The sequence below is a fragment of the Zosterops lateralis genome (assembly GCF_965231275.1).
Source record: "Zosterops lateralis genome assembly, chromosome: 1".
Taxonomy (NCBI): domain Eukaryota; kingdom Metazoa; phylum Chordata; class Aves; order Passeriformes; family Zosteropidae; genus Zosterops; species Zosterops lateralis.
The window spans coordinates 83,422,655-83,450,443 of NC_139762.1; the positions used below are offsets into that span (position 1 = coordinate 83,422,655).

The 27,789-nt window shown below is 43.4% G+C and overlaps 1 protein-coding gene across 3 annotated transcripts in view; it reads right to left on the reverse strand.

Annotated features, from left to right (window-relative positions):
• Positions 1 to 20,559, reverse strand: part of GRB10 (growth factor receptor bound protein 10) — a 144,373-nt gene extending 123,814 nt beyond the window's left edge. For 2 of the 3 annotated variants that reach the window (XM_083855374.1, XM_083855372.1), the window contains exon 1: positions 20,438 to 20,554. The gene's annotated coding sequence lies outside the window, so the exon portion shown is untranslated. Of the gene's footprint in view, positions 1 to 20,113 lie in introns of all 3 variants that reach the window. The other variant, XM_083855373.1, reaches the window with a different exon arrangement.
• Positions 20,560 to 27,789: the final 7,230 nt, after the last annotated feature.

Here is a 27,789-nt window from a genome sequence, read left to right on the forward strand (position 1 = left end):
GTCCTGGATCATTTGGCACAGAAAAGAGACAGCTGAAGGAAAAGAAGGCAGACATCGAGACAGCTATAGGGGACATGGAAAAAGTGCCCAGAGAATAAGCATTCTCTCTCAAAAGAAAAATTCAGAAAATCTGAAACCAATAGGAAATATGAAAATCTTTCCCAAGGATTTATGAACGTGTTAAAATAATAGTAATATTTTAGGCAATCATTGGAGAAAGCTCATAAGGGATGGCAATGATAGTAATAGATGTACACACTCCAGATAACTGCAGCACAGTTCACCATGAAGTAGAAGGGTCCAAAAGCAGAGGAAAAACTTGCAGGCTTTCTGCCTAAGCAACTGCAATTCAAATCAACATTTTTCTTTTTTTAATTAATATTCCTGGCTGAGAATTGTGAGCACTAGACATTAACCTAATGGGGTTAGAGGCTCCCATTAGGGGATGGTAGTGAAGAAGAGCTGGAGGAACATCACCGCAGTGCCAAAGCACCACCTCAGCACTGCCATGCTGCATTCTCCAGAAAACACTGCACCAATCTAACAGATTTGCACCTTTAACAATTTGGCACAGACCTAAAAACTACAGTTGCTAGGCATCCTCCATGTAACATTTACTTTTAACAGCAAGTCCTGCAGGCTGCTGCAGTATGCAGAAGGTAGAATACATGTAGCCCACAAGTTGACAAGCACATGCCGAAATGCTGGCTCTCTACAACACACAACGTGATCCGCTTCGCCAAAGTGCCTCTCCCACTGTTTCCCCTTGGGAGTTTACTATATCCATGATGCAATACATTTTAGCATTGAATACAAAAGGTGCTGCTTTCATAATGGGCATCTAGGAAGACCCATCCTTTCCATTTCAGGCCAGGGCAAGGGCAGATTGAAATCTAAGGTTTTAAAGAACATGATTTCTGCATGATTAAGGAAACCTGACTAAATCTTCCCAAAAATCACAAGGCCAACACCATACTGAAAGCTGCTAAGAGACCAGAGCTGAACAAAGCCTTGAACATCTCTTATCAGCTTTTTATTTTGAAAAAAAATGTAGAGCTACTTTCAAAACAGCATGAGAGTCACAACACCAGAAAGATTCTGGCTTTTTCATGTTCTCAAAATAGCATGCTAGAAAGACGTCTACAAAAATAGAAATTTTAGGTGCATTTCACTTTCATCTCAAGCATCAGCTCAAGTCTATCCAACGCAGCATTTGCGTAAGGCTCCATAATGCATTCCCTCATCCACAACCTCACTCTGATCAGTGGCAGAAAATTGTGATCAGATGCAGCCAATCGCTTGAAAGCACTCCAAGACCAGAGGATTTGGATGCTGGAGCATGCTTGTCCCTTCCCCATCACCCCACACACACTGTGCACTGAGAAATTCAGATTCCTCTAACTGGCTTCACTGAAATCCAAGTGATCTAATAGAAGGTGGCAGCCAGCAGCATCACCAAAAATAAAGCCACCAGAGAGAAACTAGTGAAGTGTAAAGTAATGCTTTGTTTCAGGAGGCTAAACGTGCAAATTATTTTCACTACACTTCTTGACACAGAAAAGCAACAGCAGCAGCAACAGATTTCAGGAACTACACTCCTTTCTCCCTGCCCAGGAGGCAAACCAAGGGAAAAGCAACTGTCTTCAAACAGCCCCTCTGCTCCTTGACTGCCCAAATTCACCCTTGCTGCTCTTCTGTGTGGCAGAGTGAAGCTCACTCAGTGTGTCAGGGAGAGCACCACTCTTCACCTCCTCCTCCCTGCCTTCTAGGAATTTCCCAAGCCAACACTGGAGGATTAGGAGCTGTAATGCTATTAAACACTTCAATATCAAAATGTGAACTAAAGCATATAAAGTCTGCCTCAAGAAGAGGGGTATTTTGTTTTGGGGTGGGTTTTTTTGTTTGCTTTCTTTTTCTTTTTTTTTTTTTTAACCTCTGGAAAAGCACCTAAGGAAAACAGTAAGGAAGCAGTGTCAAAACTGGCAGCTCCGCAATCAAAACAGCCGAATTTACGTGCACACTGCAGCCTGCCTGCTACTTCAGATTACTTATTGCAGAGCAACAAGTCATTCCCTCCCTAATTGGGTCCCAGTCTAAAATAGTCCTGTTATTTTTAGTACAGTACTTAAGTATCTGAACTGTGCCCTGTACTGCCAAAGCTGGCATGCATCCCTGGCCATACCAGAAATTCCGTTATTAAACAAGAACACACATGCCACATACCCAGGCCGACGTTTGTTCTTCTGCCTTGTCTTTAGTGGGCGACTTTAAAGACTTTAAACATTAACAGCCAGCCAAAAATGGCACAGGCTTATATGCTAATTCTGCATTTAAAGCCTCTCTCCCAGCTACTGTGCAACAAGAGAATCAACCCAGCAAGGGGAGACTGAGGGTTGCAATACCACTGATTAGTTAGAGGCAGTCAGTTTGGTTTTCAGGCACAGACAGAAGATAAAAATGGGATTGTTTAATCTCCATTTTGCTTGGTTTGCATCCACACAAGTTCTGGGGCACTGGAGGAGAGGGTAAATCTAAAATGCACTCTAACTCACCTCTCTTCTGTCCCTTTCCACACTGCACATATACTATTGATTAAATTTAAACTAGTCAAGAAACAAAAGGCCTGTGTTAAATATGTTTACACACACCACAGAAGGAGGGTTATGTAAGCTCTGTCTCACAAACAATATGCTTCTTCTGCAGAAGAAATGAGATGATCAAAGCATAACTTGTGCATATTTCCAAGTCAGTCTTCCCACCTTCCATCACAGGGGTGACAACCGTCCTGCAGCATGCTAATTCTGGAGTGCAGGGAGCAGAACAAAATCTAAAATATCCATAGGCTGCTCCAACAAAGCTTTACCTGTCACTGTGAGCTGACTGTCCCTCACCTTGTGCTTCCACTATAATCTCGTTTTTGTTAGACCAGGAAGAACAAGTTCCCAGGAGGAATTTACTCTGTACTTTTACCAAGTACTTTGCAGCAAGGAAGTCAACTCTATGAAAGAGCTTTAAAGACAAAATCCTAACCTGAAAGACGGCTGCCAGCCAACAAAAATTTGTTAGTCTCTATTACCACTAGACCCATCTGTTCTTGAAACTGTACGTTCCTTTTCAGAAGGGTTCTTATTTTGTGAACAGCATTAGCATTGTTCACTCTCTCCACTCTGTCAACATCCCCTTATCCAACATGCTTCTAGATCTGGTGGTGACACAAGACTAAGCCTCTAGTTTATCATATCATTATCTAGTCATTTTGGGTTCATCAGTATATTTCAGTGCTTTCTATTTTCAATTATTCTAACCTCAGACAGTAGCAGAAGCAACATATGTAAAACCTTTCAGGGTTTCTGAATTATGGCTGAGCTGATCAGGGGCACCAACTAAACATTCTTCTCAAACTCAAGCCTGACAAAAAAAGCTGAGGCAAAAATTCAGCCTTTTGGCATTTGCCCTTTAACCATTTCAGTATATTGATTCTGGATAAAAGAACTTGCTTTGTATTTGAAGAGAGCTTTCTGCCACTGAGTGTTCATTCTCTCTCATCTTCAGTTTTTAGTTAATCCTCAGATCCAAGATACTTAAACTTTGTTGTTGCCCACACATGACAAAAAGCAAGCAACAGTTAGTCTGTCTGTCTTGCTGGGTAAAGAGGTCAAGCAAAGGCCATCCATCTGCACTCCACTAAAAGAGCAATAGCCTGCAGACAATTATTGCAATACCAAAATAAGTGAAAGTGAAACAAGAGACATCAAAAACTCATTCTGTAATTCCACAGCAATAAAATAATAATTAAGGGAAAGGTCAGTCAACTCATCACTTTCTCAAAAAAGCTACAGGTAACAACAACAAAACAAAACCCAACAACAAACAACAAACAAACCTAAACTACTAGTAGTGAGGATAGGAGAGAGGAGATTAAAAAAAAAAATCAACTTTCTTTCAAATTACCTGGTTTTCATGAAACTCAGTAATGAATTGAACAGTTTCTATTTTTTTTAAAGCTTCAAATTGTTAGCAGTTATTTTTGAAAGTCCACAGTGGATTGACAAGGTAGCAGAGGCTGGAGAATGGCAAACAGTGATTTCCTACAGAAGTAGGAGGGGAAAAGAGTGGAAAGAAAAACATTAAGAATGATACTTGTTGCTTAATTCACACATTTGCCATTAAATCCATCTGCTAGCACCAAGAAGAAAATAAAAGACTGAACTCAACAAAAACTGCTTGCTCATGTATAAGCCAAGTCAAACCAACTCAACATCCTACTATGTCAGAATAATGTATTTTAGGAAGACAGAAGCAGCAGACACACTGAATCTGAATCCCGTCATTAACAAAACCACATCAAAAGATTCAAACTGCATTCTTACAACAAGATAAGAAAACTTTGTCATACTGTTATCAATGCAAACAGTCATCTTATGGCAGATTTGAAAGTGACTGAGCAAACTGCACTGATTTCTATTTGCTTGGAACATCGAAAAAAATTGAAATGTTCACATAATAGCCTGACATATTGAATAACCTCTGCAAAGATCTGCCCTGGTCCCACACTATTCTAACACTAATGATCTAGATAATGAAGGAGAAAATGACACTTATTAAACTTGGGGAAGCTGCTAACTTAAAGCTGTCAGCTTGCTGGAAGACTTAATTCAAAGCAAGTTTTAGAAATTGGAAAATTCTTTGTTGAGAGAGAGGCAAATACCATAGAGGAATGTATAGAGGAACATATGTGAGAATCATGAAGCAACAGTTCTGCTCTACTTGTGGCTGATAAAGCTGATAAAGCTTCCAGCACGAAGCTGTACCCAATCTTCAGCAAATTTCAGAAAAGATCAACTGGAAAGCATCCAAGCAAAAGCAATAGGAACATCACAGAATTAGAAAAACATGACATCTGGGAGGAAAAAAGAAAAAACAGAATTAACTGGAGCTCAGCCAAAAGAAGCAAAAGTAAGGGTCATGATGAAATCTTTCAAATCTATGAAAGCCTTCTGCAAAGAAAGGGAATAATATCTTCTCCATGCCCACAACTTTCAGAAGAAACAGAAAGGCTTAAAAAGCAAAGATCTAGGAAAACATTACTGTACTGGGTGGAGTGAGGGCATAGGGGAAAGATAAAAGAGAAGCACCAAGTCAAAATTGCTAAACGGGAAAAAAAAACAGTGAGTCAATACCCAAGACTGTGTGAGGAATGAGCAGTTTCCCTTAACCACTGCCACCAAGCTGCCATCAGAAACACAGCTACACTCCAGCTTTTCGTTGACTAGTTTACCTGTGTCAAGTCTCCTTTCCAGATCTAGCACTGTGCTACAAGAAAAAGAAGCTTAAAGGATGCATTGTCTCCTCTCTTTCTGCAAAGCACAGTACCCAAAATGAGAATGCCAACAGGCTGCATACCAACTGTAACCTTCAGGGCTGAAATGTCCTAAAAAAAAAAAAAAAAAAAAATCCAACCCTCAACCAACTCAAAACCTTGGGTGTTAAAATACCTTTACAGGAAGAGTAACACAGGCACTTACTTCTATTGATACACAGATCCAGCTGTATCCTAACACCACAAACAAACCAGAACCTGACAACAGAAAGACACATGGACCCTCATGCTATGAATTCTGCTCTTCAGTCTCAGTCTGGAGGACGAAGAACAGAAAGACCACATTGACTATAATGTCATGCATATTTTTTTAATACTTAGCCTCAATCTACAAGCTATAGATCAATTCCTCATAGTTCCACTTCCTGTGAGGCTATTGAAGGATACAAGGAATAGAGAAATTACTTCTTGCAGAAGAAGGTGGAAGATAATAACCTGTGCATGGCTACCCCAGCACAGCTAACCAGAGTCAGTACTGCAAGGTGCAATCCTATCATTCTGAAGCTTGGCACTAACACTTATTCAGTAGCAAGCATCTCTGGAAGCTGGTGGAGGGCAGGAGTAACCAGCAAAATCTCAATCCCTTCAATTTTTTTTAGCTCATGGACTGTGAGCACCAGTGTATTCCAAACTGCATTTGCATTTGTTCTCACTATGCAAAACCTCTGGGAACATCTACAGGAAATGAACTCTGATTAGACATAACTGCAAGCACTATCACCTTATTCAGCCAATTTTCACTCTCCAGGCCCCCTCCCCACACACCAGTTTGACCTCCACCGTTTGCATCAATGGAAGTAGCTGGGGATCAGCATTTCACAGATCTCCCAAATCCCGGGTACAAGACTTATTTCAGCTTTTAACCATGCAACTGGAAGATATTTAAGCATGCCACAGAGGCTTAAGGCTTACAGGAGGCTTTGAAATTGCATTTGCTTTATATTGTGCATGTCAAAAAGACAGTTATTTGTCATCTTTTCTTAAGTATCCCTAAGTAAGATGCTGATGGAGATATAAATATTCATAAGGCTAGCTCATGCAGTTTTCCTCAAATCTGACTAGATCCAACTCCCTCTTGTTTTAAGAAGTAGGAATTACATGTAAATATCACAGCAAAGGAAGGAGACATAGATGTTAAGATGTAGGAGTTAAGATCAAGTTTCTGTGCATGGGAGGGACCCATTGTGGATTTACAGGATTAGTGGCAGTGCCCATCCGTCTCCATCAGGAATGACCCTCTGCTCTCCACTTTGCATATTTACAGTTGCAGATACTGGGATCTTGGAGCATGAGGCTGACAGTCCACAAAGGCAAAGCGCTAGTTCACTCCTAAACAGTAACAGGGCTGGAAATTACAAGAAGGAAAAATAAAATGGTTTTAAAAAATAAAATCAATAGTTATAGACACTTGAAGTCAAGAAAGTTAAGCACACATTGCTATTTCATGTAGTTCAACTGTGCCACTGTTTGCATTCAGCAAAAGGATTTTTGCTCAGGTGCCTCACCATGTGGTTATCCCTGGAATCCCTGACTGTCCAAACGGCCACCGGGCCACAGGATACAGCACACAGACACCCACACTTGTGGTTTAGACCAGGACGAAAGCCAGGCCAAGTTTTAGACCCAACTTAGCTGTATCACAAGTTGGATGTTTACTAAGCACTGTGGTATAAATACTCCTTCTCTCCTCATTTTTTTCCTAACACTTCCTCCACCTTTGGAGAAGCCATCATTTTTGAGAGAATTTAACTTCCATGAGCTGGGACTTGGAAGCAAAGACAGAGTGATAAAACCATCACACAGGCAAAACACATCCACCAAAAACTGCAGGCTTTTCTCATACAGATGCCTCACAGCAGCTCCAAGAAAGTGCGAGCATTACTCCAAAGAGATAATCATATCAGTAATCATTTTCAGACCCATGACTTAGCCATGCTGTGGGTTAAGACATTCCCCTCCATCCATCATCTTCACCAGAGAAGGGTGGGGGTGCAGCCTACTTTGCCTTTTCTATACATCACACTATAAAGACACACATGACTATGGAAGTCAATTTGATTCCTTCTCATCTCACACTGCTGAGAAGTGGGTGCACTACGAGGAGGGAAAAAAACTCCAAAAGATCAAGGGGATGAAAAAGTTGAGCTGTATCAATATTGCCCTTCTTTGTGCCTTCTCTTCTAGGTTCTCAGCACAGCTTCTTTAAAGCAGCTTTCCCTCTCCTCTCCCAGGGCTACAAAATACACGTATGAGCAGAGAGGTCACTTAGAAACTGCTGATCAAATGCTCAAAACCAGACTGAAATAGTTTCTAGTATTTATTTCTATTTCAGTATGTATCAAAATTAAAAAAAAAAAAAGTCCAATCATTTTTAGTTGGCTTTCATTTATAGTCTTAGATAAATTTTCAATTTTTAGTCTGTATTCAGTTTTTCCTCCCTAATAATGGGATGGCTCAATTCTTTTTTACAGGATGTCGAAGAGCAGGAGACTTTGTGGTGTTTCCTAGTGGAAGATGGCATAAAAATTCAAAGCTTTATAGGTTAGGTCAGTTTTAGAATACAGCTACTTCAGATTGGTTTACACAAATCCTGTTACTTCTTCAGTGACCAGGCAAATCTTTAGGAAGATTACTGCCATGCTATGAAATCATCTCCATTGATAAAATAAAACATTTGCAATCCAGGCTGCACTTAAAGCAACAAGATTGTAAATAGACCCTTATAAAAGTGACAGAAAGTAATTAAAATTCATTTAAGCTACCTAGAATATTTGGTTAATTTTAAACTGCTAATGGATTTCAGAGACAGCATCTCAGGTGAAAATCACTTTTAATAAAACCTTTCAGTCTCTTGGTTTTCTAGGGACCTCATTTGATACGGCTAAGGTGTCAGGTATCCTGAGTTACCTCGTTACAGCACCACTTTTAAGAGGATCCCAGAAGACTCTAGGAAGACTTAACCTGAAGCTCCCTCCTCCAAGCCTCTCAGCTCCACACACAGCCACAGCCCTACAAACCTTCCACACTACCACTAAACCCAGCAGCCTCCCAGCCCCATTCAGAACTTCAACACAAACCAGCCTTGCATACACACCACATTGCTGAAAGGCTTCATCCTAAGGTCCTAGGGATTCCAAAGAAGTGTTGGATGCAGCATGCACTGAACTGCAGAAGAGATACACCTCTCTCAGACACTGTAAAAGGGCTGTGTAATACAGAAATATATCTAGTGTACATATATATTCCACTTCAAAAATCTTCATGTTTTCAAGACGGTAAGCAAGGATTTAAAGAGTTCTTGAGCTCCTCACACAAAGCACACATTTCTTCCTTGCTTGGTTTCACAGAGTTACAACTGCAAAATTAGAGGATATGGGCAGGAAGAGGTGACTAAGACCAGGTACTGGATGGAAGCATCACTGTCCACACAATGCAACAATTTATGGCTCTAACATAGGTTTAGGCAAAAATTCACTCTGACCACACCACCTGATCTGTAGTCAAACATTGACTTTAGACAAGCCACAGCTGCGCACAGGAAGAAAGCTTCAGTCCCCACATACTTTAAAAAAAATAAATAAAACAATTAATTTTTAAAAGTACTCATCCCATGAATGCTTCTCTGGCTGGATGAGTCTTTTCTGAACCACTGCCAAAATCAGTACAGATATGACATGGCTGAAGGCAGAGTACAAATTGGCCAGATATCCCAAGAAGAGGAAGAAACTTGCTATTTGTACACAACCACATTATGTGCCCATGAAATTACTGCTCATTCATTACTTCCTTCACCTCAACAGCCCCAAAACCTAACACAGCTATGCAAAGCAACTGAAGCATCATGAGTAGCATTTGTTATAAAACCTGAACTTCAGTCAGCAGCTGACAGGGAGTGCTCAAAGTAAAAGGGTACAGGGAGAACATTTAATACACATTTTGTCACTCTCCAAATGACCTTGCAAAAGACAGAAACGGTTTCTAAATGAAGGCAAGTCCCTGTAACAAAGGCTAAGAAAAGATCTCTTCCTCCATTGATCCAGGAAACCACATACAATGGAATTGGTATCCAGCCAGAAGGACTAAGCTAGTCAAAACTCAACCATTTTTGTGCTAAAATTATGGAAAAAACTATTCAGAAATGTTTCTGAAGAGAAGCCTCAATCACTTCTGTGCAATCCTGAACCCAAGAACCTGAACTCCAAGCTTTCCCAAACTCTGTTTGGAAAAATGAAGAGAATCCATGATATGTCACCCTGCCCCCAAAATCAATCCACATTTACCACAGACAAGAATAATAACTGAAATAACTGAAGAACTTCTTTTGGTTTTCAGTCTGCAGAGCTGTTGGTTCTTTGGGATTTTTTCAGGCTAAAGCAAACTACCTTTAGCATGGCTGAGAAACTGCATCTCTAAGGCAGCCCCTCAATAGCCACAGGAGTTCATGGGCAAGATCTGCCCCACACCCATCAAGAGCATTTCCTAGCAGAGACCAGAACAGTCACCTCAAATGCCTTTATTTGACTTTGGCTACAGAAACCCTTCTTGATCAGAGCAGAACGGCTGAACCAGCTCACAGGCAGTTCTGGGATTCTGAGACTGGGAACAGATGAGACGTTCCAGGAAAAAAACACATTTCAGCTGGTAACTGGTCTGAAACAAATATGTTTTACCACTACGTTTCAGAGCAAGTCAACCAAATCTCTGGTGTTTGAACAGCTATTATGCTTGCTATTTTTCATAATATGAATAATGATGGATTTATTACCAGTTACTTCCTCAGTTGCTCTGTTTCATGACGATCATATAATAAGATACAGCTACACATACCTTACATAATCTCCTGAAACTTTGAAGGTGCTATTTTTATCTTCTTTAAATGTGCAAGAGCAATAGTAACATTTTTGTTATGGCTGAGTTGCTCAATATAAAACCCCACCTAGCACTGACACATTTCATATTCCTTTTTAAGAAAACAACCCAGCACCATAGGTCCATTTTATTAAAAAAAAAATATTAAAAAGACATGAATAAAGATAACATTGCTTTGGCCACATTCCAGGGCAGCAAAGAGATCAAACACCAGGTTAACCCCCACACATTGCAGAAAACACCCTTCAACACATAAACCTTGCAAATACAGGCAGGCTCTGGAGACCCTCTACAAAGCCTGGTCTAGTCTTCAGCTTGCTTGCTTGTGTAGCTCCATAAGAGCTGTTGAAATTCACAAAGAAAAAAACATGTTGATGGGTTGCCAAGCTGGCCCAGCAGTTTGCTGCCCCTGAAAAGAAATGGGATCTATTCTTCCCTTTCTCATTTCTTTTCCTTTCCTTGGAAGAGCACCTCAGCTCACCTCAGCTGCCCCAACACACGCTTCCAAGAACTGATCCCATCCTTCAACCCAGAAGAAAACCAATCCCAGAAAAAACAAGTACACAGGACAGCTTTCCTACCCAGTCAGAGAGTCAGCTTTGCACACACACTGTGAACCACCAAGCTGGCCCAAGGCAAGACACCCGAACAGTCCAACAAGACATCTCAGCTTTTGGTAGGAGTCAGCTCTTAGCGTGGCCCACATCCTTTGAGAAATTAAGATGTGCCTCTCCTCCAGGGGAAAAGTTTTTAACCTCTTCAAAGTGTAGAGCTTTCACACACACAAAAAAAATAGTATTTAAATACTAAAGAGGTAAAAGCGACCTGAGCACTGTCAAATTGACCTGAAAGGCAACTTCACATCACCTACAGACATGTCACCTTAGCTCATGTGAATTTTAAATGAGACCTCTGGGGAATAAATCTTGCTAAGGAAGAGCGGGACTGTTGGACATGAAGGACCTAAGAAGTTCTCAGAGAGGAATACAAGCAAAACAAAGTCAGGCTGTTACAGCACAGGACTCTTCCACCAAATTTTTCAAAATCAGTTTTCCAAACATCTGCGAGAACTTTTCCTGCTCCTGAGAAGAGTGGAATCATTTCCAAGTAAATGAAGACAAATTACACGTTTATCAAAATTAGCTAAGGCTTAGACTAGCAAGACACCTTGCAATGTTATTCTCCTACTGAAGGCTGTATCAACACTTTTTCAAAGGACTCCGGGGAGGAAAATTATCCAACAACTCAACCAGGCATTACAAGTGTCACCACACACTTAAACTCTATCACCTGCAACAGCCTTTGCAGTGCTTCTCTGACTTCCCATGTGTTAAGAGTGTAATCCACCATTGCTAGCAAGGAACTCCACAGAGATTTTTCCTGACCTTTTTTAGCATCAGCTCTGGAACAAAAAAATGCATGCTGAATGTAAAATAAGCCTGAGTACACATTAGAGATGTCAGCAACTTGAACAGCATTTGCTCTCCACTCCTACAGCTCATCTTATACTCTTGCTGCCCAATTCTCTCAAAGCCTTTTGGAAAATAAACACAATGCCTCTTTGAAAACTTTTCAACTGCTAAATGTGATCACTATGTGTAATGTTATAATAGCCTATCAGTAAAATACATAGCGAAAGAATCAGTTAATGAAAATCACACATAGACTGTGACATTCCAGTTTATTCACTTCTAGAGCATCATAAAGGGCTATTTTGACTGCTTTCCCCTCACAGAGCTGTGCTGGTTTCAGCTGGGGTAGAATTATTTCCTTCCTAGAAACTGGTACAGAGCTGTGTTTCAGATTCAGGATGAGAATACTGATAACACACTGATGTTGTAGTCATTGTTGAATAGGGCTCACACCAAGTCAACAGCTCTTCGGTTTCTTGCCCCACCAGTGAGGAGGCTTGGGGTGAACAATAGGCTGGGAAGGGATACAGCCAGGACAGCTGACCCCAACCAGCCAAAGGAATATTCCATACTATATGGCATCATACATGGCTGAGCAAAAAAATTGGGGAGGAGGCAGTGGCCTGCTGCTTGGAGACTGGGTGGGCATCAATCAGCAGGTGGTGAGCAATTACACTAATCATCACTTGTTTGTATACTCTTTTACCTTCCTTTTCAGTTCTCCTACACTGTCTTTATCTCAACCCAGGAGTTTTGCCTCCTTGCCAATTCCCTTCCCCATCCCACTGATGTGGGGGGAAAGTGAGTGAACAACTGTGTGGTATTTATCTGCCCAACAGGTTAAACCACAAGGGCCTTCATTACAATCGTCATTTAAAAACTAAAGCTAGGTGCCCAACAGCCAGGGAGGGGAAAAAAGCAAACCAAAAAACAACAATAAACCAACCAACAGACCAGGGGGAAAAAAACTCCACCACCAAACCCACCAACTTCTTGCCTCATCTTTTTAACTTCAGAATTCCTGGAATGACAAACAAAATAATACAACAAATAACAGTAAAAAACAAAAGATGACAATGTTACAGCTGGTGAGCTTTTTCATAAAGCATTAAAAATGCATGCATTGTGCATCTAGATGATGGCAAATCTGCCTCTAACATAAGATGCAGAGGCAAGAAGTACTTTTCTCACAATCATGCTGCACAGATATGCTTCTCTCTTGGAAATTGTTTACTCCATCTCTTGCTGTGACCATGTACAGTAACTGGAATATCACAGTTAGAGATGGACAGAATAAACAAAAGCAACCTGACCCGGCAAGAAAGCATCTGCCAGCACTTGAGCCATTGTTCTGCACAATATCAAGGCTTGAATTCTGACATAATCCCCTGACATCTTGGGTGATGTCAGCACGAGCAGCTATTAGAATGAAGAATGATCCCCCACAAGACATTAATTCAGAAATAATTGATGGTCTTACAATACATATTTCTCCCTAAACATTCTCCTAAATGGACTTTAATACATTTGAGCCAGAAAGGAAAGCAGGCCTTTTAAGAACGCTTGTGATATTTTTGTCTTGTGCCAAAGCCTTCTGAATTTTTAGCTTTTCCAACTCCTTGAAGTTTAATTCCACACTTGTGCTTTGATATAATAAAAGCTCCTCATTCCTTTCCAAGGATGCTCAGAGCTTTAACAGTACACTAAGCAAGACCAACCTACAGATTTTACCTTCCCCCAGTCCTTCTCACCCCCTCTCTCAATTCCCATTTAAGGAGAGAGAACGTTCTCCTATCTGAATCCATACCTAGTAGTTTGGCAGAGATGAACATCACAGAAAGGAAGGAAAGAAGCAAGCAGGGAGGGAAAAAAAAAATCACCTCCCCATTTTTATTTCTGCCTTGAAAACTTCTGCTCCAACCCTTTCTAATATACAACTATCTTGTCCTATTATCCTCCAATAGTCAGTATCTGGAAGAATTTTTCTAGCAGTTTTTCTCTAGTAAAGGATTCAAATCCTTGCAATTAGTTTTGACATCTACAAATATATGAAGCATGCACAGACACAGAGCTCTGCTGCAACTCCCTGACAAAAAAAATACATTTAAGTATCAAATCAGAATCACAGAAGCACAGATCACTCACTAACAGCAACATCAGCAGTGAAAGAGATGTGGCTGACATTTAATGCAGTTTCTCAAAATTTAAATTAATACCTGAAGATAACCTAGAAAAAGTTCAGCAAAATAAAAAAGTAACTTCTGAAAATTTAGTCCATGCTACAAACCAACAACATGAGTTTGGGCAGAGCTGCAGCCATTAGATCAAGTCATCAAAAGGGAGAATTTAGATGCTGGGCACTGAAAGAAGTCTTTAAGTGTTCATCCAAGGGCTAATCTCCACCATGAAAAGTCTACAGACTTACAGATTCTCCCTGCTTATTGATTTTCTCACCAGGGATGCATAATGGAAGAATGATACTGGTCTCATGGAGTATTATCCACCCTTAGCTGCCTTCAGCAACCACAGGCTCAGCTTGGATGCAGACACTCAAGTTCTCAGATTTCTCTGCTGACACAGATTCTGCAGCAAGAGCGTGAAGGGAGTGCAAGGACCATGCTCTGATGTTTACTGTGTGAACAAATGCAGAAATCCCCACTGCTGCTCAGCAGGAGAGCTCCTTCCCACTGGGTTATAGGTTTATTCCAACAGGATGGTATGGTATTTCCTCTATGGTTTGTCTGCCAGGAAAGTAATTTCCTATTTTTGTCCTGTTATGAGCTAGTAGAAGCTGGCATTGATGGAGGCTGGGAAGAATGAGAGGTTGGTTTGCTAGTGGTTTAACTAAACATGTGTTTACAATTACCCCATTCATCCTTGTCTGTGCAAAACTGTCTTTTTTGGAACGTCCCCATGGTCTTTGGATTTGGCCTCCAAAAAATCTGAAACAGATTCACTAAGAAATACATTGTTTGAATATTACTGCTAGAGCAACAAAACTGTCCAATGGTAATATTGCAACCATTAATGCAATTGTTGGGCATTAAGATCAACATAGCTGCTCAACTTGTTGTTCTTGGCCAAAGGATGACAGGTCAACAGCAGGAGGGTAAGATAATGGGAAGAGCTCTTGCAGCCTTCCCCTGGAGTCCAATAAAAGAATACAACAGAAACAGGGCATCCTGTTTCTTTCACAAATATTCAACAGTATCTGCCCACAAGAAGAGAATGCAGAGATGGCCATGGTGTTCCCAGTAATTTGTCTAGGACACTCATCACCTCTGCATCCAAGGACCGTGACTATCACCATTGTCCCAAAGCTCTTTTCAGAAATACACAGCACAATATAATCTAGACTTTCAACCCCCCTCACGCTCTCTCCAGCTCTCACTTCAGGGAAGAATAAACTGACTCTGTTCTATCATCATGTGGTAAAGGGGGAATGTCTCACTGCTGATCCTTTCTCCAAGAAGAGGTCAAACTATTCTAGCAAATATGCCCCATCCCATTGTACCTGAAACAGCATAATCTCAAAGACAGCAGTCTTGAAAGCTGCAGAGTTCCAAAAGAGACACATTTCGCCTCTTTTAGTATCAATGAGGTAGACATTCAAGCCATGTGTCTAGATTACTCCAGACCTAGTTTGGCAATCTACAAGCTTGATATAACCTGTAATTTTACTTTGTATCATATGTCAAAGAACTACACATTTTCCTCTATCATTTTACTCGCTCCAAAGTTATCATTTGATACCCAGGGATATAATGGGTTACCAAATGTTTCTGAAAGGATTCAGGAAGAAGAAGGTCCCTCACACTAATTCACAGCAGTAGTTACATTATCCATGTATTATCCATGATATAAGAGAAGGTGTCCTACTCTGCTAAAAAGATCATCCACTTTAAAACAACTGATCTTCATGACAGCTTTTGCTGTAGCCATTCAGGAGTGATAATCTGCATTCCCCATGGGTTAACTAATTGGGATGCAATTAGCAGGTTTCATTAAAAGCTCTCTTGACTTGTAAATGAGCATTAGCATTGGGCTTTGGAGAATCCATCCTTATTCATCCTGACTATATTTTTGTTCAATCCACACCTGAGTCTCTGGTCAATGCCACTACAGGTTGCTTGCCTGTAAAAACCCAAGCAGCAGCCATAAATCTGGTGCCACATTCTAACAGAAAGTAACTCACCCAGTGCTCAAAATCTTCTATTTTTGTGAGTGACTCTTCACCATTACACCATTCCCTGGTCTTTTCTTTTACAGATGCCAGGAAAGACAGAATTGTTCACAAGGGCACTACTCTAAAGCAGAGGATGAACTTACAGTGCCTTCAGTCCTGACAGCTACATCCATATGCTCTGTATGAACTGATCCATCTATGAGTTACGAAAGATCCTAGGAAGGCGAAGAAGGAAGTTTTCAGTCAATGGAAACACATTAGTGTCAATGCGAGCATCTCTTTATCAAAGAGTTTCAGGATACCTTGGCACTGATATTCAGTGTACATGTACATAGGACATTTGAAGCCCAAAAGCTCCTGGAAACCATAAACACCACCATTTTAGAGGAACGGACCTGTACAAAAAATGTAGCATTTGTCTGTCTCTCTGCACATGTACCTGTTGACAAGATGGTATCCAGGGGAATAAAGAATGTATAAACAGAGAATGTTGAACATATCCAACCAAATCTTATTAAGTCAGGCTGTTCTAGTTGTTTCATCACTGAAGACATGAAGAGACTGTTCGCAGACATGCCTCATATTGATCAATATGAGGATGCCTCACACTGATCAAGAGTTTTCTTTAATGATGTTCTCATAGTGGAATTTGGCTTTCTAGGATATTACTCTTCACTTTCCCAACACAACAGAGGAGCCATATTGAGCTAAAGGGAGAACTGCTGTCCAATTCAACAGATGGCATGAGAATAGGAAAGACCTGGCAAGGGACTACTTCAGAAGAGCACAGTTCAACATGTATAAAGAAAGAGAAATCAGTGAGGTCATCTGTTTACTTCATAATACTACGTCTCAAAACAACCACTGGTTTGGGAGAAAAAGTAACGGGAATCAAGACCATTTTGCCACATCCAAGTTTAGATTGCAACACGCTCTCCTGACCAGCAGGCAGTGTAAAGATAGCAAACCTGTAAATAAAGCTCAGTGCTAATAAAGGGATTCCTTGGCAACCTCATTCCTTGAAATTCCTAAAAAAGATTGTGGGGTTTCAACTTTTTGGTAAAGGATCTCCATTCCTAGATTTCCCCGGGTGAAGAGTTGCAACTGGTATATTTTGAACATGGCCAGGAGCAGGTCCAGTTTCCAAGAAAAACAATCCTAACTTCTTAGCCTGCTTTCCTACAGAAGGAGGCTTATGCAATCACACTGTAGCCAAGCCAGTTGGCAAGCTGCATGCAAGCCTGACAGAGGCAGAGGTCTCAGGAGTTATCTTCCTTGTTTATGAAAACACTGAGCCAGTGGGCACACTTAAGAAACACTGCACTGTGAACTGGCATCAATACTCTCGTAGCTGAGATAAATCCAAAGAAAAGCAGGCTTCTTAGTCTTAGTTTGGACAGAAATGTTGGCACAAAGTGAAGAAAAGTTTTTCCCCTGACCCCATTAATAAAGTTCACTCAGAGGTTTAGAATAAAAGGGCCAGAAGAAAATAGTAAGGGGTTTCACCAGTGTTTGCTGCAACCAGTGAAATTTTTAATTGAGCAAATACTTAAATGCATCCTAAAAGTGCATACCACTCGACATCAAAATGCACCCCTCCACCTATTTCCCCCATTTCAGTGGTCTGAAGAAGCACCTGAGTGCATTTCACACACAAACATACACACACACTTCCCAAGAGAGAGCTGAGCTAAAGTTTTACCTAGAAATCTGGCCTCATTTAGCACCATCACCACCACAGCCACATGCAGAGAGGCACAGCAAAAGGAAGCAACAGCAAGGTCCCACCCAGAGTGGCAGCACCCAGGGGCTCAAACCGAGCCCCTCAGTTTGCCTGCAGCCACTGCTACATCAGCCCAGGGAAGCTGACGGTGCCTCGTAGTCTAGAGGGACATCTGCTCGTTTGGGGCTGTCAGGAAACAAATTCCCAGCACAACACTCTGGTGCTGCTGGCAGAAGCAGTGCATGACCCAGCTATGCTTCTCCTCTGCCAGCTGGGAACTCCCTGCCTTGGAAGGATACCTTTGCCAGAAAGATCCAGATACTTTTTGCCTATTTACATCCCAAGCATAGATGAGAACATGACCAAAGATTTCTGAAAAACCTTTGTAATTATTCTTGCTAGAGTCATTTAAGCACTCGCAAGACAGAGGGCTGCAAACACTTGTTTTATTCACAGAGTGAATTTTATTCACAGAGTGCACACTATACACTTCAGCAGAACTGAGATGCAGAGATCCATTTTGCATTTAGGCAGAGCTTTTGGCCTACACATTAAAAAACACAGGAACATGCTACTGAAATCCAGGTGTGGCCGTATGCGAGGATAAAAGCCAACTCACACAGTGCTAAGAGAGGGGATAGTTTGATTAACAAAACCAAGGAAAACCATGGGAGTACCACAAGATCTTTAATATGTAGCCAGGGCAAACAAGACCTACTTTAAGAACAAATAACGTCCAAGTGAAGAAAATAAATCAGTCCATAACACGGTAAAATGATCACCGGAGGCAAGCGTCAGGGTCTGCTGCTCTGTCAGTTCACTGTTTGCAGCAAGGCAACCAAACAGTGCTCTGCAGGCTCTGCTGTTTGCTCTACACTGTGCTGAATTTTAAAAAGAATCCAGTGTCAGAGAAAGAAAACCGAAGCAGCTCTGATATTAACATACACCTGTACAAAGGCAGCCAGAGGAATACAGTGCTCCTTCTTATGCTGCTCGGAGAGGTTAAGCCCTGGAGGAAGACTAACAGCATGGGAAGAGCATCCTGCTTACCTCCCGCACCCTGCCTCAGCCCCAAAACCATCGTGAAGCACAGCCAGAGCTCTCATCTAAAGTTTCAAGTATATTTCCAAACAGGTTTTTTAATCTCCATGCGTTTGTGGTGGGGTTTTTTTTAACGTGTCCTTATAACTCACTCCTTTTAATCCTGGGATTAGCCTTGTTGCCCTTCTCTGTACCTTTTCTAGGGCTGTAAGTACAACTACTAGCCTCAGAACGCAGGAATAGATGGAGCTGGAGTGCTAATGCATCCTTGCTACACATCCCACAACATCTCCGTTAAAACACCTAGGCACCTTTACCAGGCAAAACAATTTCAGCTGCCCCTCAGAAGGGTAACTGAAGGTGGCAGATGCCCACAGACCCTCTATCCTGCCCCAACCCCAAATTCATTCTGCCTTAGTGAAGAGAAAAGCAAACCACATTCTTCGGGTCTGTTTTAGAAAACCTGATCAATGCTGCTTTGACATACCAGCAACACATGTTCCCATTTCAACAAATGGGAGCATTTCAGGCAGACCACCACTTCAGATGGAGTGGGGCTCCCGGCTGCTGAATCAGCACTTTCCATCCTGCTGGCAATACAGAGTTATGCGACGCTTCAAAGGAAAGCGGGGAAAAGGGGGAAAGGGGTGGGAGGGGGCGCTGGCACTTAAGCAACAGAAGCCCGCGAGAGGATTGTGCAGGAGTTCATCTGCCAAACCAATTAACTGCAAACTGTTCTTACAAAGATGCCACAGTTTCGGCCCCGGCTCGCAGCTCCAGTTATACAATGCGGGCCAGGCGTGCGCGCCTCTCCCGGCGGGGCTGGGGCAGGGGAGGCTCCGCACTGCCCCCGGGAGGGTCTGCGGGCCAGCCGGGGCTCCAACGGGGCTGGGCAGGGCCGCTTCCCGCGGGCACACGGCCGCACATCCCGCCGCAGGAGGGTGGCAGCACCCCGGGGTGGCATTTCTGCCCACTGCCCACCCGCACACCCCGGACCGAGCGGGGGAAAGAAAGGCCGGGCAGTTTCGGCGGCAGCACCACCAGCAGTCGGCGGGGCAAGGTCTGCGCTCTCCCCCAGCGCGGGGCGAGGGGAAAGCCCCGCTCCCGGCTCCGGCTCCGGCTCCCGCTCCCGGCTCCGGCTCCGGCTCCCGCTCCCGGCTCCGGCTCCCGGCTCCCGCTCCCGGGCGAGGCGCGCAGCGGGCGGGCGAATAAAACGCGGCACGGAGCCCCGAGCCGGGGAAAGGGCCGGTCCCCGAGCCCCGGGCCCCGCGCCGGGCGGGGGGCGCTCCCCGCGGGCACCGGGCGGGGGGGGGTCGCCGGCGGCCCCAGGAAAAGGAAGTTTGCTCTCCTCCTCCTCCTCCTCCTCCCACCGGCCTCCGCTACCGAGGAGCCGGCGAGCCCTCACCCACCCCGGCCCGGCCTCACCCCCTGCGGCTCCCCGGGGCAGCGGCCGCCCCCCCGCGCCCCCCGGCCCGGCCCCGGCCCCGGCCCCGGCCCCTTACCTGCTGGGCGGGCGGGCAGCACCGACCCCGCCGGGCGCCGCGGACCCGCCAAGTCTGGGGCGGGCTCGGGGCTCGGGAAGGGTCGGGAGCGCGGGCGGGGAGCGGGATCCTCCGGGCGGCGGCGGGAGCGGGGAATGGGGCGCGGGAGAGCGAGCTCTCGGGGCCACGCGCCTCAAAACCAACAACAGCAAAAGAAAAAAAAATTAAACTGCAAAAAAAAAATCTAATTAAAAATCGAACTAATTAAATTTTTTTTTTAAAAAAGGTAATTAAACAAGTCAAGGGAAAAAAAAAAGGGAGAAAAAAAAAAAAGGCAAAACACACCCAAGGCGAACGGGGACGTTCGCGCCTCCGCAAGGCGTCCCCGGGCTGCGGGAGGGATCTGCAGAGAAAACTTCTGCCTGCCCGTCTGTCTGTCTGTCTGTCTGTCCGCGCCGCCGGCCCGGTGCTAACGGCGCCCGCCGCGCTCTGCTCTCCCCTGGCGCCCAGCTGACTCCGCCGGGCCCGCCCGCTCCGCCCCGCTCCCGCCCCGGGCCCGCCCCGCTCCGTCCCGCTCCTCCCGGCTCCCGCCCCGCTCCCGCCCCGGGCCCGGCCCGCTCCGCCCCCGCCGCACGCAGCCGCAGCCCCGCCGGGGGCAGGGGGCGGCGGGAGCCCCGCGGGCGCTGTGGCGGCGGCTCTGCCCGCCCTGCCCGCCCTGCCCGCCCTGCCCGCGGGGCCGTGGGGGTCTCCTGCCCTCTGACAAAAGCGCACCCGCAGGTAGCACCGCCGCCTGCTTTTCTAGGGAAGGGCTGGTTTTTTTTCTTTAAAATAAAACCAACAGAGCATCTGCACAGGCGAGGCGTTTGTGCTTGGACTGTTTCTTTAGCCTCATCGGTCCCGTTCTCACGTTTTTCCCCGGCAAAGGGCGCGGGGCAGGTTCCCCCGTTGCCCTTCCTGCGCTCCAGACCGCCCGGAGCGCTCCCGGCGTGTGCCCGCGGTATTGGGGCTCTTCAGGGCTCCCCGCACTGCAGAGCGCCCCGTTCTCCCGGGATCTCAGGCTGCCCCCTGCGCTCCTGCAGAACTTCTGTGCGCTGGGACCTTTGCTGTTCCACCACGGCAGCTCCGAGCCGCCCGATTTGCGAGTCGCTTGCGGATAACTCGAGCTGTGGAAAAGCTCTTTCGAGGGAAGCGAAGCTGCGCGCTTCCTCAAGAGCTTTTGTTTTAAAACGGATTGACTTCCAACAAGAGCCGTCACACTCTCTATGAGGAGAGGAATATTTACTTCACTAGACGCGAAAACACCCCTCGTAACAAAGTGGTCAGCCCTATAAAAGGAAATTGAGCCCAAGGAGGAGTGGGAGAAATCTCTGGGCTTTTCTTCCTAGACAGATGCACGTACACTAATGGGAATATTGTGGCTGAGCGCCCGAGCTGAATATATTTTGAAATGTAACATGATACCTTCTTTGCTCTTGCTCTTTCTTCCTCCGTGGCTCTTCTTTACTGTATTTAAAGGAACGCTTTTGTTATCAGCCCGCCCCTCAGTCCCCGCGTTCCCAGCCACGCTCTGCTCTCGCTCCCTTCTCACCACTTGCTCTCCCTTGTTCAAGTCCTCAAATAATCTCTCCAGCTTCCTTGAGCGTGTCACCTCCGCCTTTGGGACACACGTGCCGCTCTGCTGCCGGCTGGCTGCTCCCCCTGCTCGGCCACAGCCCCGCGGCCTCTCCTGGGCACCAAGGGCGCTGCCCTGGGCCATCTCCACTTGATGCGGTGCTGAGCGCTGCTCTTCAGTCTGTCAGCACCACTGCTGCCTGGCCTGGCCTGTCCTGTCCTGACCCAGTCCATTGGGTGCTTGTCCTGTGGGCTGTCACTTCCCAGTCCCGTCCAGCCCTCTCTTCCCACTGCTAGGCCGGTCTGTCCTGCCTTCCTGTGAGCCACTGTTCACCCTGAGCTTGTGTTTGGTGGGTCCAGCCTCAGAGTGCTGGTGCCTCACCAAAGGAGAAGCTGTCTCCTGTCCAGGTCGCTATTTAGTGAAAAGGTGAGTGCAGGTGGTATCAGATTCTGCCTGAGATTACTCCAGAGGCAAGGAGGCACTCACTCACAGTAGGCTGGCATGACAGTCCTGCATGCTTACATAAGAAACTTTCTGCACATGTAGATCCAGCCCAGATTGGAAGGGAACTCCAAAGATCACCTGGCCCAACTTTTCGTGGGAAAGGGATGAGATTGTCACCCTGTCCAATCGCATCATGAAAGCTTCCAGTTGTGGGGATGCCACCCCATCCCTGGGGATGATTTTCCAGTGGGTGATAGTTCTAACTGTAAAATTTATTTTTTTTTAGTGAATCAAATTCAGGTGGAACCTCTCCTCATGTAACTTGTACCTGTTGCTGCTTGTCTGCTCCCTGTGCCTCCCTGTAAAGTGAAAATCTCCATCTTTTGTGCAGCCATGCATGTGCCTGTATGATTTGACCAGGGTTTGTGCAATAGGTGTCCAGTTCTTGCTGCTTTCGCAGAACCTGCTGCTATGGGCACGGCCAAGGACTTCAACACATGGCTCTTCTACACACTGTTTAATGCTATTTGTCCCCGGCACATTCCTGAGCTTCGCAATGCAACAGTTATACTTTGTCATCTGTAGTATTTCCACCCTAGAATATCAATTTACAGCCCTGAGTTACAGCGTGTCCTCAAAAAGTGAGAAGTGAAAGGAGAGAAGTTATATAACTGGTCTGGAGCTGCAGAGCCAGCCAGCCACCAGCAGGATTGCATTGCAGGGATTCCCACCTTCTAAAACATCACCTTCTTCCCCAAAAGTCCTGCTACCTCAACTTCCAAGGCAATTTATGTGCTTCATCTCAAAACCAGACTACGTTTGTAATGGTGATGCTCCACGTCCAACACTGAAGAGAAACTGGAGGAATAAAACTCAGGTATTTTTGAAGCATCACGCAGGCAGCCACCTGGCTCCCTTCCAGTATGCTCTTCCTTTGAGTATGCTCACTGTTTCTCATATATAGGACTGCTGATCCATCAGTTAATCATATTAAGTACCTAAAATTAACTTTTAAATTATTAATGCATGAGAACATATCCGTTTGCCATGTACATTATTTTAAAGGATTACAGTGTGTACACTGAATGCCATTAACATTACATTTTGAAGACGGTAAATTGACTTGTATGGAAATCAGAAGAGTTGATGGATTCCTCTAAAGATGCTTTTGACAATGATAGAATGTTCAGCTGAAGTATTATTATTAAGCACGTGTCTGTACTAAAATTTCTTTCTAATACATACAAAAATAAGTGACTGCTCAATATATTTTTCATTTTGTGGTGGATTAAAAAATAGATACATATGAACATTGAAAATACTCATCTGACAAATAAAAACATTAGGAAAGATATGTTTAGTTTCCTAGACTACAGCTGTATCGTTCAAGACAAAACTGTACTGTCATATGATTGTTTATCCAAAATAGCACCACTAAAATCGTTAAGAGGAGAAGCAGCAATGCATCTTTTCAGTAGCAGTGAAGGACATGCTTATCTTTTCTCTTAAATAATGAATCTCTGGCAACACCCTACACAATGCTGTATCATGAAAATAACAGCCTAAAATGCTGATATTTTCTCTAAGAAAAAAAGATGAACATCTTCTGCAAGAAAAAGCACACATGAAATAATGTTGGCAATAATGTACTCTGACTATGTAAACATTATTCCGGCTCAAGGACAGTCTAAAAAGTAAAGGCAAACAGCTTTGGCAAAAGCCTTGATCCTGTCAGGACTTTGTGCCCAGGAGAAGTTTGTCCCAGCCTCCCTGTTCTCTTCTTTCCACAGAGGTTAGGGTTTGGATGGGAGAAGACACATTTCTCTGACCCATGACGGAAGAAGATGGAAGAACTAATGAAATTTCCTGGCTGTGCTCAAGGGAATCCAGGCCACTGGGAGAGAAGAGGACAGGGTGTGCAATCCCCTCCTGGCTGGAGAGTGTCTCACTGCCCTGCATCTTCTAAGTTCAGAGCCTGTGGCACAACTAGGCTTAGGATATCACTTTATTCTCCAATACACTTTCTCAAGAAATCCCAAAAGCCCAAAAAAAGCTCTTTTTACCATTTATACTCCTCAGGAAACTTGCATTAACACAAGTTTTGCATGTGCTAAGGGTTCAAAACCAGGTCCAAAATATAAGCAGAATATAGGCAATCTCTCTCTATTTAGCACTACATTTAAGACTCAATACCTGATAATAAATGGCTGCTGGAGTTTAAGTACTGTGGACTTGGTTTGCTTTCCACAAAGACTTGAACTCTGCAGGGTGACTTTTCATCTTGGAACTTAGCCAAAGGACATTAAGCTCTACAATTCAGTTAGTTCCAAGAGAGAAAAAGGTCATTTTCAAGTTTTATTAAATAGACTAATGAAAATTGTCTAGTAGATATGAAGTTTTCTTTAGGAGCATTATTATATTTCATATATATACTGAGAACAGGCGTAATTTTCTTTTCTATTATGTTGATTTAGGAAATGAAAATCCAATAGCAGAAGATCTGAAGAGGAGAGATCAGAATCTGGCCACTGCTTTCCCTCTCAAAGGAACTTTCATGAAAGCATTATATGAAAGTCGGCATTAAGCATGATTTTTAACTAGTAGAATGCACTGATAAAAGAATCCAGCTATCTGAAAAGGGTCAACTTGGTCATTATTGCCTGGTAGGTATATAGGCAAAAGTGCTGACCAACCTTTGAAATTATAATAAGTTTCTTTTGTTATGGACAAAGCTTTTCACCTTAAATAGACGGGAAGTCTTCTAATACAGTAGAATTTTAATAATGCTTAATCTGAAACAACCAACTCAAAATTATTTCTGTTGCTTTTACGATAAATGAAGCAAATGCTTAAAATATTTTTAAAAGCTGCCCCCCAAAAAATAAGCCTTTTTAACATCAAGATGGAAGTGGGGGGAACATTTTCCTTCCTGTCTACATCCTTCATTCCCATTGCATTTATTTTATCACTCGATGTATGGTGGAGATTGTAAGCTGAAAGGGGAAATGAAAGCACTAAGGGAAAAAACTAAACAACTTTGTAAAAACACTCACTAAATATAGCTGTTATGAGCTAAAGGATACAGAAGATTTTCAAAACTTTACATGTTTTCCACTAAGTATTTGCTCAGTTCTGATTTTTAACTGATTCAGCAAGCACTTCATCAAATACATTAGTTTTAGAAGTTTAGAGACTTCATCTTTTGCCCAGTTATTATCAAAAGCATTTTTTAGTATCAGTTGAGTATAGAAAAGACTTTTTCTGTAGTCTATGTCTAAAGACTAGTGACAGAAAAAGAAAAGCTATGGCATGGCCATAACTGAATAAGCTCACTGTGTTCATAGACCACATTGTGAAGATCTACTCTTTGTTGCTAGGTAAGTTATATCTCTATTTACAGCTTTTTCAAAAGGCTGAATAGTCAGGGACATTTTGTAATTTGAGATGGAGTCCTAAGCTCTAGTGAGAGAGATGTGCTCTTCCTGGACTGTAGAAAATAGAGCAGTTACACAAGGTGGTGTAGAGGAAAGGGGGATTTTTAAGCAATACTGATCATTCAAACAGAAACGACATAACAAAGATGCATACATTCAGCCCACCCTTCTACAAATACACATCTGTTCCCACTGCTAGCTCCACAATTAACACATAGACTGATTCAACACGAAGAATTAAAAATTGCTGTATTCTCTCAGTTCCAATGAAGTGATGAAGAAAATGGGCACTTTTGGACATCAAATGTGTTAAGTGAAATGACACCTTAAAAGTGATTACTTTCCCCAAATCAAAGCCAGATGCTTTCCTGATGCATATTAAATTTTCAACTAGGATGCCAAATAACACTAGAAGAAAAATTCAAAATTACATTGCAAGAGGAGGAGACTCAGTTCCAACTATACTTTATATTCTCATTTATGACATGAGAAATCAGGATTTATTCAAAATGTAGTGCTCATTCACAGCTTTGCCACGGATAAGGAGAGAAGGCAACAAAAATTGTGACTCAGAATGAAATCCAGCCACACTGCAGTCAGTGGCAAAACTCTTAGAGAGCTTAGTGTGACTGATTTTGTCTCAAGTATTTTCTTGGTTCCTGAGGGAGGGGCAATTAAAATAATAATAAAGACAAAGAGAAAATCTCCAATGCCATAACTTGCCTGCAGGCTGTAGCTTTCAGAGCATATTTTCACGACAGCTGAAGCAGGATCATCAGGCTAGTGCCATCTGAAAACCAGAAACATTTGAACAGTGTAAACAAAAATAGATTACATAGAAGTAGCTTTTACCAAGCTGAGAGAAGAGGCACAGCAATCCAGCTGCACTGGACCCAAAACAGATCTTCCCTCAGTCAGTGTGCTGAGCTGTGTGCAGACCTAGCAGCCTCTGAATTAAAATGCAACACTGGCCTTGCAGGGAGCCAGTGTGCCTTTTGTTGGCTTGCAGGGTGCAGAGCTGAGATGTGTTACATGTCGATTCTCCCCATGTGCTGTAGGCACCACCACTCTCCATAGCAGCCAAGCCATGTCTCAAGGCATTCTCCATAGCAGGTGATGTGAGACCATTCCCATCATTTTTGAGACCATTCCCATCCTGGGACTTTAAATAAACAAAATGCAGATGTCTAATAGTCAATTCAAGTCTGAACTAGACTTTTTGTATTTAAACTGCCATTTGCAAAGGAAGTAATATTTTACTTTCCTGGTGCCACAATTGCCAAAAAAATTGCCAAACCAAAACCAGTGTATGCTGCGTTGTCACCTACATTAATCCTTTGTCATACAGCTTTAGTCTCTCACTAACTCTACTTAGCCAATTAAACCAAAACTTTCTCAGAAACTGGCTGGTAGGAAAGGATTTCCACGCATAGCAAGCAGTGGGCTGGCTGCTTAAACAGAGCATTGAGAACTTGTGTTGAAATAGAAATTTTGTCTGCAGTGATTTAAAAGTGTATTTTCTACAAGTCTTGTTTATTTATTGAACTATACTAAAGGAGTAAGAAGTCATTCTCCTGTTTAAATTATTTCCTTCTGTTTAGAAAAATAGTAATCCAAGGAGACTAATGGGACTTGCACTTCATATTGTCTGGCCAGAAGCAGGCATTTAGTGTATCTTTATTACAGAGAAATCATGGAGGATGAATTATATGATATACACAAAGTGATATATGTCCTTTGATAAGAGAGCAGTCTTTCAACAGAAAGGCCTGCCCTGTAGTTGCTATCCTGACAAAATGAAGATTTCTTGGAGGTCCTTCCAACCTTGATGATTCTGTGATTCCTCTCCTCTCAAAACTGTGATGACTGTTCTTTATCAAAGAACCTCTTATCCATAATTGTCGGATGTATACAAATAGTCTGCACATATTCTTAGAGCAATCTGTTACTTTCTTGAGAAATAAATTTTTGAGGATTCTTTATTTCACTATCAAAAAATGTGATTAAAGTTACAAATGCCAAATTGCCCCTGACTGTTTTCCTCTGATGCTTTAGGAGATGTGAAATCAGTAGCTCAGGAATTCATCTCCAGTGGCACTCTACATCCACAGGCAGTGAGAAGTCTCAGGGACTCTCACAGTAGCGGCTGCAGCAGCTGAGAGGAAATCTACTGATGCTCCTCAGGAACCTCTCACCACCTCTGGGTG